Here is a 12,346-nt window from a genome sequence, read left to right as displayed (position 1 = left end):
CGGAAACGCGGCAACTTGATTCAACTCGAAGACGGCAATGGAAAACAGAAATGCGGCAGCCAAAAGCCAATGCAACAACACCGGCAACAACAATGCGAGCGTAATCAAAGCACAATGCACAGCTTGTTAAATGCAGCAGCGCCCGACTACTCGGATACCCGGATACCCGACTACCCGAATACCAGATGGCCAAAGGAGCCGGAGCCGGAGCCGGAGCTAGCGAATAGCCAAACGAAAGTCGCCAAGGCAACAATAAAATATTTCTATGCAGCAAATTGAAGCTTAAAGCGCGCTGATGTGGCGGTTGTGGCAAGTGAGTTGCTCACAGCCAGGCAGCACCGTATACAAACACAAACATAACTAGCACATACTTATTTACTTATGTACATACTTATGCCTACTCATATATATGTTTAATATATATTTATATATGTATACAGCTTGGTTTACTTAAACTCAAGTTCCGTAAACCGCTTGTATATAGACGGAAGAAGAAAAAAGTGGAATTATACGTGATTTTTTATACACACATCCACATCCTCGCACACAAACTCACACGCACACCCATACAGAGCTTCTTGTATAATATTTTAGACGCCATTTTTTCTGTGATTTTATTTGCTGCGTAACGCATACGCCGTGTGTGCCGCATGCTCTCTCGCTCTCCACTTTCTGTTGATACTGCAAATTTGTAGCATCGAATGTGAAATTATGCGCCACAGACAACGTCGAATTTGTTTTCTGCTGCATTTCATTTAGGACATACATGTTTCCTCCTCTATTTTAGTTCATTTTTGCCGCATGGCAATGTCACTCATAGTAGAAATGTATTGCGGCTGTTATTGTTTTGTTATTACTGTTACAACAGGCAGCAAAAATTTTAATTGAAAAATTTTAAACGATAATGCTGCCTGATTGTGGCTGACTCATTTGCGAAACTGTCCTCATTTTGCGAATGCCAAATTATATTCTGTAAATATTATACAAAATTATGCGCACATCTGCCTAATTGAATTTTGTTTTTGGGGCTCATTGGACATATTACAATACTGCCGCAAACATGATAATGTGCACTCATTATGACACACAAATAAGCCTATGATAGTCATTAATCAAGATTTTAATTGCTTCAAAGCTAGTACAGTTTGACCACACGTTCCAAAAAATTAAATATCTGACTCTCATATGAATTTTGGTTTAGTCATCTCTGATTAAATTTATTCTAAATCAACTTTCAGAGGGCAGACAATGACAATTTGAGCAAAAGCAAATCTTTAAGTTAAATGCATAAGGGAAAAGCGTGAGGTCTTACCTCTTCGAATTGGCCATCTCAGTCGCACGGATTCATTGAAGACCTTGAGCGTCAAAAGTCTTTGCAAATCCAATCGAATTATGTTGCCAGAACTGTGAGCCGTAAATTTAACTATATTTCTGATAGCTTTAACATTTCAGATAGCTTTTTGCCGAATGACAAGTGAAGCACGAAACGGGACTTTATAAAATCTATTTTTAAGACACATTCTTCAATAATTTAATTGCGGAAAGCAGACGACTAAGTAAAAAATCAATATTTGACATGAAAATTGTTGAGATTCTGACTTTCAGATTACAAGGCTTCAAGTAAAGAGTTTAGTCCGCAGCGTAAAGAGGACAGTGAAAGAGAGTCTGAGAACGAGAGTGAGCTCATACGAAGTTGGTTAAACAATGTTGCAAGCTTAAGATAAAAGAGAAACAAAAATAAAAATGTACATACATACATATACATGTATACATATATATTTCTTTTTTTGGAGTATTTTTGCCGTATCCTTTATATATAAATATAGCGTGTTTCTTTCTCTTTTATTCAATGAATGTATGTGTAACTATATATTTATTTCTTTATATATTTGTATAATATGTATTTATATTTATATATCGCTATGAATTGGATATAGGCAAAGGTTGCGCAGTTTGCCTTTCACAGTTAAACTTTAAAGTTGATCACTAATCAATCATTCATAACAATCATTCATATTTATTTTTAATATATGAATATGTATATACACAAATGTTTATGTATATAAATAAATATTAGTTTCATATCGATTTTTAAAAACAAATTGGTAAACTTTGTACTCTGTTTAAGTCAGTGGCATCATCTGCTCGAGTGGCATCCCAAAAATGTTTGTTGCCAAAGTTTTTGGGGCGCCACATGGGAAAAAAAAGGAAAAATTTACATTGATTTTTACTCCACAGAATGGCAAAGCGTGCTGTAAATTTGTGTGTTGTTGTGTGTAATGAACCATTAACTGTTTAAACGTAAAGGAAACAGTTCAACGCCTCTGGCTATGACTAAACTAAACTAAACTTTTGATACCCTGAAAGAGGATAACCAGCTTTTTTGGTCGTATATAAAGGACAGAAATGCATATACAATGAAACTTTTTTACTTTTGCTATGCATGACCAGCTGGGCTTCTCTAGATTTTCATCTGCAGTTCACCAACTAACTTTCATTCCTCGATTCCAATTTAATTTTTATGAATATATTTTCATCCTCAACAAGTTTATAAATTAGATGATAGCTAGCACTACCTTGTTTTTCTTTTAATTCAATAATTCAGTTTAAATTAATATTCGGTGAATGACTTTATCAATCTGCAAATTAGTCCATCTATTCTTTTTTATTAACAAACAGCTATTACCGCTCACACAGTCCCTTCAAGGAGTCTGAAGTCTACAAAGCACTTATTTGTCAAAAATTAAAGTCTACCTCGGCTTTCCTCTCTATTTTTCTCAGATGCTCCGCAGCAAACACAATTCATAGAGAGAAATTTTCAATTTAATAACAGCAAGAGAAATTACACTGCAGCATTACTGTCTGCTTCTCTCGCCTTTTCTCTCTTCCATCGTCTTCCGTCTTTCTCTCTGTCTAACTCTCTCAGTGTGTAGTACAATACTTTCAACAGCATTAATTTATGCATGAAGCTATGTGGCACGTACTGTAATGGGGATATTTCTTGGGAGAAGCGACCAAAAGTCAGACAGGCATAGATAGAGGATGCAAAGCCTGTGGCAGGAAGTGGAAGCGCATGTGCAGGGCCATTGGCAATGCCACAGCAGGAAGTCACTAGCAGAGGCTTATTACCAGGCATGGCCAGTGCTCTCTGTCCCCAGCCCCCTGGCCCTCATCAACTGTCAAAACCTTTGTCTCATTGCCTGCCAAATATGCATGTCTTGTATCTGCAATTGCAGCTGCAACCTCAACTCCAACCCAACTCCAACGGCAGCTGTGGTTCGATAGCTAAACACGTGCGTCGCAGTCATTTGCCTCTTTGGCAACTTCAACTAACAGTGCTCACCAGAATATAGAGCTCAAATATGTCAAGCTGTAGATGAATTTGTTATTTACATTGTAGTGACCGAAAATAAATAACAATTCGAGTCATAGGTATAAACACAGAATAGTGGGAACAAATAATAAAATACGATTCGGTATGTCATGAGTCACCCTACGGTCGTTGTTGTTATCTATCTTTGTTTATCATTCGCATAGCGCAAGATATACAGATCATACGATTGCACCGCAAGCACAGATTTTGATCGTACGATTGTACCGCAAGCAGACGAAGAAGAGATGATCGCGCGACTGCGCTTAGCGCCACTTAAACCAGCGTGATTAGCTAAGCTGCCGATCATAATTGAAAAGATCTTTGACGATAGCAGACGCGACGTTCAGATCATATATTAAATTAAAAGCAAAACGTGGGTGAATTATTATACTGCACAAAAGATTATATCCGTGGATAGTGCGAACAGCAAACCATTTAAATAAGTGTCTAGTGATTTGGCAATAGGTGACCACCTTGATTTAGCTCAATAGCTAGAGCTATCACCAAAGCCCAAAGACTGCGAAAGAGTAGTTGGTTTTTTTTATGTGACTCGTGCGGTCAACGGCATGCAGCGATGAAATAAAAGACCTGACTGCGCAGCAGATTAACCTACCACGAAGACAAGATACCCTCACCGACACGGAGTCAACTCTCGACGACGTCAGTTTCATTAACGGCCAAAAGAGAGACTTCACCCACAACAACCAGAAATAAAGAAATCGGGATCTCTAAAACAACCTACCCCATGACGTAGGACAACCTCGTTTAGATCTCGGCCTTGTCCCAATACCTTAGTTAAGTAAGGACCCGACGGAAGGTAGAGCATTGCGTCAGCTGATGCGCTAATGCAGGAACACAGCGAAGGTAGCCAGAGCAGACTATGTGCGCTGCTCTAAAAAGGTTTTTATAAAAAAAAAAAAAAAAAAAAAAAAAAAAAAAAAAAAAAAGATAATTAGATCAAGAGACCTTTATATTTTTATGTTTTAACCCCAGCAGCTAAAATCAACATACTATCGTCATCTTGGGCCCAGGGATACAACGGTATGCAGATATATATATAAAAACAATAAAAAACGCTATGTAAGTAATTGAAGGATAAGAAAACAAGAAAAATATATATAAGTTCTCTAAAATCTAACGTTGATAGACTTCAACAAAAGTAAATAAGAAATAGGGAAAAAACATAAACATAAACTATAATATACTTGCGTAAATGTAGTTGGAAATATTTAAATTATAATGAATTTATACGTTAATAGAATGAAAAATTATACAAGATCCAAAAATGAAGTAAGAAATGAAAGAATTATAAAATTATAATGGGAACGAAAATGTAACGCGAGTTAAAACTAAATGTTGTAGATAATAAGAAATATTGTAAATAAACATAATTAGAATATAAGAAAAGGCATTAACGCATAAGTATAGAGTAGTATTGATTAGAAAACCTTATCATCTCCCCATCATACCTCTCTCTTAGAATGTCATGGTATTCTGACGGTTTGATTAGTTTTTTTTGTTTAATACTGAATTAAAATGATGGAAATGAATATGAATTCATAAGTTTTTTTGGTCTGTCGACTATCCATGCCAGGATCGTGTAAGGTGTAATATAGTCTTAAAGACTTGATTAGGGACGATACAACTAAAATATAGTATTGTCAAGGTAGGGAGGGTAGAGACGAGGGACGAACAACACCTACTGTCTCTCTGTCGGTCAAAGTCATGTTTAAGTTTACCATATTAATATTGCGTGTCGGCGCATTGGTCCAAATACAGTCAATTTCGAAATATAGTTTCTGAAGCGCACTATAACTAAAGTGTGTTAGGGTGCAATAGTGTAGAATAGGTGGAGAAGAACCCCGACAATCCGGCGAGCTAGATACGAGCATAGCAAGAGTGCGCACCTCGAAGCCTTCTACACGCCATAAGCAAGCCTGTACTTAACATCCGCAGGCGACATACAGCGCTCTCGTCGAGAGAGTCGCAACTTAGTCAAACCCGTACGCTACATAACTTTAATGGCGCCCAACGTGGGGCCCGAGACAGTACACAACTTTAATCAAATACCACTGTGGGAGCATAGACAGTTTAGTTTTCAACCTTTTAGTACTGTCTGGGTTCCTAAAGCTCACCCATCAATCCATCCATACAATTCATGTTTTAGTGAACTAAAAGTCATTTATATATTTGTGCAGACAACATTCTCTTACGCTTAGGATCTTTTTCGTGGAATTAGCGATTGCAATTCATTGTTTTGGATTGGTCGACCTGAATAGACCTACAGCTTCAGAGGGTGATGATCAATAAGTATATGATTGATATTATACAAATTGTAGAATACATCTCAATTATTTTTGGAACACAGTAGATTTACTTCAATGTGAGTGCTGTCCAGTAATTGAATGTTCTGGTTAATGAAATAGAACAATTAACGATAATAGGTGTAGACCACTATGTACTAGACTGACACCATCTTATAGTTTCTGGCATGGAAAAAGACAGACATATTAGTACCCCAAACAATTTTAATCTTTAATTATTAGTTTTTAAATAGTCCAAGCAAAATGTCGGTGATCCATAGCACGGAAGATATAGCATCCGCATTGCAAACGGAAGAACCTTTTTGCTGTATGTGTAATGAAGTATTAAATAGAAAAGATCTTGTAGCAAAAACCCCATGTAGGCATATTTTCCATAAACTTTGTATTATAGACCATCTTAAGGTAACTCCAAAATGCCCAACATGTAACGCTGATTGCACGGCAATGGCCTTAACATTCTCGAACAATACCTTGTTTGCAGAGCTTCGCTCGGAAGCCGGCCCACAACCTGGTGCAAACGAAACCCTAAGTACAAGTGGCAATAGGCTAAATTACCCTAGGAGAAACCAAAGATCCACTAGAGGTCGAGGGATAAGTCCAAGGCGGGGTATGCAAACTCGATCCACCACTCGACAAGAATCTGACCGTAATTTGAACACTACTAGTATCGGACTTAACAACCAAGACGAGATAGCTACCTATATTCAAGCTTCAATAAATATTCAACAGCAGCAATTGGTAGAACAACTCACGTCACACTTCTCAAAAATTATTGAGACATCTCTGCAAAGTAAATTAGAATCTCTTAAACTGGTCCCACCAGAACAACCACCATCCTCTGCTAACGACAGCAACCTTAGGATCAGTAATACAGACATACAACAGTCTCATTACAATAACGTTGAGAACATCTCAAGGTCTAGTGTCAATCAGAATAGCTCCATTTTAAATAGTTCACCTGGGAAAGTACCCAACATTATGCAAAGTTGGCACATCAAATTTGATGGGTCCAAGAATTGCATGCGAACAGACGAATTTATTTATCGCGTTCGTTCTCTTACCAAACAAAATTTGAATAACGAATTTCAACTCTTATGTGACCATTTATATCTATTGTTTACGGGTAAAGCTAGTGATTGGTACTGGAAATTTCATCGTACTCACTCCAACTTTACTTGGGAAATCTTTTGCTTAGAGTTCAAGAGAAGATTTGAAGATATAGAAACCGATTATGACATATGGGAAAAGATTAGGAAACGTCGCCAAGGCGAAAACGAACCATTTGATGACTTCCAATACTCAATAGAAGATCTTGTTGATAGACTCCAAAATGGGATACCTGTAAATGAATTAGTTGATCTGTTGATTCGAAACGCCAAGCCTATAGTACATCACGAATTACTTCATTTAAATGTTTCAAACAGATCGCAGCTCCGAAGAGAAATTAGGAAACACGAACAGTTTTGTAACGACATTAGAACTTTTAAGCCTCGGGCTGTGCGTTCATACGTCACAGAATTGTCAGTACCCAACGATTCCGAACAGTTATCGGATGTTGCTAACGTTTCAGAGAACTTATCCGAAATACAAAGACATACCACAAAAACAGTTCAAGTTTGTTGGAATTGTGACAAACCTGGTCACAGATTCGACGATTGCGTAGGGCCTAGAAAAATATTTTGTTTTGGCTGTGGAGCTAAAGAAATATTCAAGCCTATGTGTCCGAAATGTAACCCTTCGGGAAACCGGAAACGGGATGTGTCAACCAACACCAAGTAGACACATCCTCCGAACCCATTGATAGTCAGGATATTGGCACTCAAACGGACCACCAATATAATTCTTCCAACACTCACTTTTCATTCGCACCTTTACATGAAAGAATACGAAATTACAACGTAGCCCGTAACCGAATTTTCAATAAAATAGATGAATTTAGATATAGAATTAAGCCTAAGCGTTCAACTAAACGTTTAAGAGAATTCTGGAAAAGTATACGGAAGGTTAGGAGAAGGTTTATATCAGCCATTTTTCTAAGCTCAGATAATAGACTTTTCACTGAAATTAGTATAGAAGGTAGAAGTTATATAGCCCTGCTAGACTCAGGAGCCACAATAAGTTGTATTGGCGGTTCGGCAGCAAAAGAATTGTTATTGAACAAAAAAGTTAGAAAATGTTCGGGATACATTAAAACCGCGAATGGAACACCTAGCAAGGTAATAGCCAAGTTTACAAGTCAAATTAAATACCAAGGGAAAGAAGCAGATCTAGAAATGTTTATCATTCCAGACTTGAAGCAAGACGTATATCTAGGCATTGACTTTTGGGATAAATTTGGACTTTTAGACAAAATAACATCACAAGACGGTGTAGCAGAATTAGATGTAGGTACCGCAGATGAAAATATAGACCCACCCAACTATCACGTATTGTCGAAAGAAGAGAAGGCACGACTTGATAAAGTCATAGCAGTTTTTCCATCTTTCGCTACTGAAGGTCTTGGTCGCACCAGCTTAATAACGCATTCTATAGATGTTGGCTCTGCAATACCCATAAAACAACGTCATTGGCCAGTTTCGCCAGCTATTGAAAAGATTATGTTTGCTGAAGTCGATAACATGTTGGCACTAGATGTCATAGAAGAGTCAAACAGTCCTTGGAGTAGCAATTGTGTTTTAGTCAAAAAGGGAGAAAAATATCGACTCTGTTTAGACTCGAGAGAAGTTAATAAGGTTACTAGGCGGGATGCATACCCTTTGCCTCATATTGATGGCATTTTAAGTCGTTTACCACCAGCTCGTTTTATTACCGGCTTAGATATGAAACACGCATATTGGCAAATTCCTCTAGACGAGAAATCTCGACAATATACGGCTTTCACGGTCCCGAATAGACCTTTATATCAGTATAAAATGATGCCCTTCGGTTTATGCAACGCCGCACAAACACTATGTAGATTAAGGGATCAAGTTATTCCAGCTCATTTGCGAACACGAGTCTTTGTATACCTAGATGATCTCCTTATTTTGTCTGACGACTTCGATTCACACTTGTTGTTGTTGCAAGAAATAGCACTTTGCTTACGCAGAGCAAATCTTACAATAAACATAAGCAAATCAAAGTTTTGTATGAAAGAAGTCACCTATCTCGGATTCATAATCGGAGACGGTCAAATAAGAACAAATCCCGATAAGATTAAAGCCATCAGTGAGTTTCCTGTTCCTACCACTGTGAAACAACTACGGCGATTTTTAGGTTTATCAGGTTGGTACAGACGATTTGTTGAAAACTACGCCACTGTTAGTTTTGCTTTGACAGAGCTATTAAAACAAAAGAAAGGCATAGAGTGGAATCCAGAAGCCCAACAATCGTTCGAATCTTTAAAGTCTTGTTTAACAGCTTCACCAATTCTGATCACACCAGACTTTTCGAAACCATTTGTTTTGCTTTGTGACGCAAGCATGTATGGAATAGGTTGTGTTTTAGCTCAAGAACGGGACGGAGTTGAGCTGCCTATAGCTTATATGTCTGAAAAACTCTCAAAAGCACAACGCAATTATTCTGTGACAGAATTAGAATGTTTAGCAGTCATTAAAGGCATCAAAAAGTTTAGATCGTATATCGAAGGTCAGGAATTTGTAGTGATAACTGATCACGCCGCTCTTAAATGGTTAATGAATCAGAAAGATTTATCCGGCAGACTTGCCAGATGGTCCATGAAGTTACGAACCTTTACGTTTAGTATTTTGCATAGAAAAGGCTCACTAAATGTGGTAGCAGATACCTTATCTCGGCAAAATGACCCAGCTATTGAAGAGATGACTTTTAATTGTCCGATAATAGATTTAACGTCACGAGAATTCAAATCACCCGAATATTTAAGTCTAATTGAGAAAGTCAAATTAAATCAATCCAGATTTCCCGATCTAAAAGTAATTGACGATTTCGTTTACAAAAGAACAGAGTTTTCTTCTGGCGAAGAAGAACAAGAAAATAGTTCTTGGAAACTTTGGGTACCATCAACATTAGTGACTGAAGTTTTACAGCAGGCACATGACGCGCCAAGTTCAGCACATTGTGGTATGAGTAAAACTGTGGAAAAGATAAAAAGATATTTGTTTTGGCCTAGAATGGTTAGTCAGATTCGAAAATATATATCCGAATGTATCGTATGTCGCACGACAAAGAGCCCAAATACCATTCTTAAACCGCCAATGGGTAGACCCTTTTCATCTGATAGACCTTTTCAAAAATTATATATTGATTTGTTAGGACCCTATCCACGTTCCAAAAAAGGTAATATTGGCATGCTTATAGTTGTTGACCATTTCACGAAATTCCATTTCTTGTGTCCGCTTAAGAAGTTCACGGCTTCTAAAATTTGTGAATTCTTAGAAGACGCTATATTTTACACATTTGGAGTACCAGAAATGATACTCACAGATAATGGATCTCAATTTAAATCCAGTGCTTTTCAGGCCTTCTTAACGAGTTTCGGTGTAACTCAAAAGTGCACCGCGATTTATTCACCACAAGCTAATGCTAGTGAGCGATTAAATAGATCTGTGTTAGCCGCTATACGAGCCTACATAGGTTCTGAACATACCGATTGGGATGTAAATCTTAATGCTATTAGTGGAGCTTTGAGAGCTTCATTACACCGAAGTACAGGATATTCTCCTTATTTTCTTGCATTTGGTCAAAACATGATTTTAAATGGGAAAGATTACTCTCTACTAAGGAAACTAGATCTTTTGAATGATGACACCAAACTAAGCAATCAAGATACATTACAGTTGCTGCGACAAAAAGCAAAACAAAACATAAATAAATGTCATGAAGCAAACGCCAATAGATATAATTTACGTAGTCGTAATGTTCAGCTGTGTGTAGGAGATACATTTTATGCACGGAACTTTACTCAGAGTAATGCTATTAAAAGATTTAGCGCTAAGCTGGCACCAGTATTTATTCCAGCGAGAGTACACCAAAAGCGCAGTTCAAATTACTATGTACTTAAAACAGAAGACGGAAAGGACCTAGGGGTATACCACCTAAAAGATATACAGATTCGTACCTAAATTAAAATCATATGGTCTTCAGATAATGGTTCTTCGAGCAGGTCTTGCAACATTATCTGTGCTGTAGTGACCGAAAATAAATAACAATTCGAGTCATAGGTATAAACACAGAATAGTGGGAACAAATAATAAAATACGATTCGGTATGTCATGAGTCACCCTACGGTCGTTGTTGTTATCTATCTTTGTTTATCATTCGCATAGCGCAAGATATACAGATCATACGATTGCACCGCAAGCACAGATTTTGATCGTACGATTGTACCGCAAGCAGACGAAGAAGAGATGATCGCGCGACTGCGCTTAGCGCCACTTAAACCAGCGTGATTAGCTAAGCTGCCGATCATAATTGAAAAGATCTTTGACGATAGCAGACGCGACGTTCAGATCATATATTAAATTAAAAGCAAAACGTGGGTGAATTATTATACTGCACAAAAGATTATATCCGTGGATAGTGCGAACAGCAAACCATTTAAATAAGTGTCTAGTGATTTGGCAATAGGTGACCACCTTGATTTAGCTCAATAGCTAGAGCTATCACCAAAGCCCAAAGACTGCGAAAGAGTAGTTGGTTTTTTTTATGTGACTCGTGCGGTCAACGGCATGCAGCGATGAAATAAAAGACCTGACTGCGCAGCAGATTAACCTACCACGAAGACAAGATACCCTCACCGACACGGAGTCAACTCTCGACGACGTCAGTTTCATTAACGGCCAAAAGAGAGACTTCACCCACAACAACCAGAAATAAAGAAATCGGGATCTCTAAAACAACCTACCCCATGACGTAGGACAACCTCGTTTAGATCTCGGCCTTGTCCCAATACCTTAGTTAAGTAAGGACCCGACGGAAGGTAGAGCATTGCGTCAGCTGATGCGCTAATGCAGGAACACAGCGAAGGTAGCCAGAGCAGACTATGTGCGCTGCTCTAAAAAGGTTTTTATAAAAAAAAAAAAAAAAAAAAAAAAAAAAAAAAAGATAATTAGATCAAGAGACCTTTATATTTTTATGTTTTAACCCCAGCAGCTAAAATCAACATACTATCGTCATCTTGGGCCCAGGGATACAACGGTATGCAGATATATATATAAAAACAATAAAAAACGCTATGTAAGTAATTGAAGGATAAGAAAACAAGAAAAATATAAAGTTCTCTAAAATCTAACGTTGATAGACTTCAACAAAAGTAAATAAGAAATAGGGAAAAAACATAAACATAAACTATAATATACTTGCGTAAATGTAGTTGGAAATATTTAAATTATAATGAATTTATACGTTAATAGAATGAAAAATTATACAAGATCCAAAAATGAAGTAAGAAATGAAAGAATTATAAAATTATAATGGGAACGAAAATGTAACGCGAGTTAAAACTAAATGTTGTAGATAATAAGAAATATTGTAAATAAACATAATTAGAATATAAGAAAAGGCATTAACGCATAAGTATAGAGTAGTATTGATTAGAAAACCTTATCATCTCCCCATCATACCTCTCTCTTAGAATGTCATGGTATTCTGACGGTTTGATTAGTTTTTTTTGTTTAATACTGAATTAAAA

This window comes from Drosophila navojoa, chromosome 4, assembly GCF_054131105.1.
Source record: "Drosophila navojoa isolate 15081-1374.11 chromosome 4, UAZ_NAV_1.0, whole genome shotgun sequence".
NCBI lineage: Eukaryota > Metazoa > Arthropoda > Insecta > Diptera > Drosophilidae > Drosophila > Drosophila navojoa.
The sequence above is the reverse complement of the archived record's forward strand: the minus strand, read 5'-3'. Positions refer to the sequence as shown.